The 2745-nt window shown below is 40.0% G+C and overlaps 1 long non-coding RNA gene across 1 annotated transcript in view; it reads right to left on the reverse strand.

The window, feature by feature from the left end:
• The window catches only part of LOC107104571, an 8256-nt gene extending 5517 nt beyond the window's left edge, over positions 1-2739 (reverse strand). The window contains exons 1-2 of the long non-coding RNA XR_001482265.1: positions 2515-2739; positions 2359-2437 (exon numbers count right to left, since the gene is read on the reverse strand). This is a non-coding gene — a long non-coding RNA (uncharacterized LOC107104571). The remainder of the gene's footprint in view (positions 1-2358; positions 2438-2514) is intronic.
• Positions 2740-2745: the final 6 nt, after the last annotated feature.

Raw genomic sequence — 2745 nt, forward strand, 5'->3', positions numbered from 1 at the left:
ATAGATAGATAGATAGATAGATAGATAGACAGACAGACAGACAGACAGACAGACAGACAGACAGACAGACAGACAGATAGATAGATAGATCTTGGCATGCCATCAACTTCAAAAGTAGCTCTTGGTTTAAATAAGGTTGGGCACCCCTGATTTAGAGACTTCATTGACATCATAATGACTATGCAATGTGATGTGGCTATTCTTTTAATATAAGTTAAAGTGATCTACTTATGCTATGAAACAGCAAAAACAGCAAGTGTGTGTTAAAGTGATGAATTTATCTTTATTTTAAAAGACTCAAGCCCCCCTGAATATGAGAATATAATCGTTTTCCGATTCTGTAGGGCTGATGTAGTTTACATTGCGACTGGTCTAACTAGGGAATACTAATATTATGGCCGGTGGCTTCCCTTCAACCCTGTACTACCAAAGCCCAATCACCAATCCAGTGAATAAATATAGAAAAGTGGCACCATCAAACAGGATACTATAACACTGAGCAATAAAATGCCGGGTTTTAATTATTTTTTGTTTTGTTTTATTCAATTTATTTCTTCGATTGTTTTTTTAAAAATAAATCTGTGATATTCTGAGAAATTAGGGAAGCCCTCTTTTGTTTCCTTTGTTATTGCCCCCGCCCTCCAAGCAAACACTGTAATGCAGTGACCGTTAAACGCCAGCAAAATGACCGGTGTAACAATATTAATTGGAGATGTACCACAAAGATTGTTGCAGCCGAGCTGAACCGAGACCGTTATGTCGAGAGTGTTCGGAAGTGTTTCTTTGAGAAACCGGATGCTTTTCAACACGTTGAAGATTAACTTCAGCCATAATGTACAACATAAAGTGGGATTCTTTAGCTGCGCAGACTCACAATGCAAACTTCTGAGATACTTATATCCCCAAAGAAGACTCCAGCAAAGAGAAAATATGCCCATATTAATTACTTCATTGTAGGTAATGAGATCTGCAAAAATAGGTTTCTGTTTCTTATGGGTCGAGTTTCCATACATTATAGTTTTTGTTTTGTGTTCTCAGAACATCTGTGTTAGCCATTACCCAAAGTATCATTTTAATTGTAATGTTAGCTTCACTTGCCAAACACCCCCATTACTATCATGAGCTTTTAGATGTTTTTTTTGTCCCCCCTGTACCTTACAGATTTACAGTTGGGAGATTTACAGTGGGTATGGCTTCTAAATGAGATGTAAATGAGCCTCATTATAACTCCCAGCAGCAGACAAAGGTGAGAAGAGCTAGATTTAGATAGAGATTTCTCCACTTGAGCCTTTTCAATGAGCCTACTTTCAGATAGCTTTCAGATAAATTAGTTGTACAGACATAATAAGTTAAAAAGGAGGTCATTAATCCAACCTTGCTTTCACAGAGAAATTATGTCAGTCAAAAGGACCCAGTATTCGACAGTTAAATTTAACAAAAAGTGTATTAAAGACGCAACTGCTGTGAATAGCGTCAGCATCTAAGGCAGGAACCTCTGCAGGAGGAGGCCACAGGTTAGTGACCACGTTTATCTGGCGGTGGATGATAATGAACATGTGAGTCACTAACCTGGTCTTATAGTTGAGTCCAAGCTCAGAGAATGAGATTGGTTCCAGCCAGCAGGCTGCCAATGAGACCCGGGGGGCACAACCCACAGGGTCCCAGACGCCAGTGTCTCGGAAGTCAGAAGACAGGCAGGAGATCAGGAAGAAGGAGACGAAGGAAGGCAAGGTAATCCAGAATGCAAAGCCAAATCTGGTGTCCTAGACATGCTCAGTGGTCAGAGCCAGAAGATCAGAGTTCCCAAGAGGTGCCGAAGGGAAATCCAGAACGGAGTTGGGGAAGTTTTGGTTTGCTTAACAAACACGCAGAAATGCGGCAGGAGTCCAATGACAGGTTAGGCAAACAGATCAGAATGCGGACAGGCAGGTTCCAAAGTCCAGAGGCAGAACTAGTCAGGATCAGGCAATCAGAACACACAGGTACGCAAGAGAACTCTCACCAAAGGCTTGAATAATCTGGCAGTGATGACTGGTTTGAAGGCCGGCTATATAGAGGCTGAAGCAGGTGGATCAGGTGAGTGGTAATGAGAACTGGGCGGAGATATGCAGGTGAATGGAATGGATAACCAGACCATTCATCTGCACCAAACTCGTGACAAATAAAGGAGTTACTCAGTTTTCACCGGTCACATAAGAGTGCTAATTAGGAAATCAAATGTATCAAATAGAAAGAAGTAATAAGAGTGGAAGAGGAAAGAAGAAATAAAAAGACCTTAAATGATATATTTTTTGTATTTTTTATGAAAATTGAAATGCTGATTTTATCTATTCTGACACTTTTACATGATATACTCACCAAAGACCAGTGAACAGACATGCAAACACAATACATCCGACTGGAATTGCTCCCCAGTAAAGAGGTCCATAAAGTGAACCTTAATGAAAAAACATACTAAGTAAAATGTGCATAGAGCAAGATCATAATGACAAAAATATTATTTAGACTATTTACCGTAAACAGTCAAATGAATCAATAATGATGTATTATTTCCTAGATCATTCTGTGCCACACAAAAATACTTCTCTCCATCTCTGGCTTTAAATCTGTAAGGATTTCCTTCAGCAACTTTTCCATCTCCATCTGAGCTTTTTTTGAACCATATAAAGCTACTGATAGAAGGCTTGGCTCTGCTGGAGCAGCTCAGCTCCACCCAGCTACCTGCTGACACCAAACCTGATGGAC

The sequence above is a fragment of the Cyprinodon variegatus genome, unplaced genomic scaffold, assembly GCF_000732505.1.
Source record: "Cyprinodon variegatus isolate N-32 unplaced genomic scaffold, C_variegatus-1.0 Scaffold1797, whole genome shotgun sequence".
NCBI lineage: Eukaryota > Metazoa > Chordata > Actinopteri > Cyprinodontiformes > Cyprinodontidae > Cyprinodon > Cyprinodon variegatus.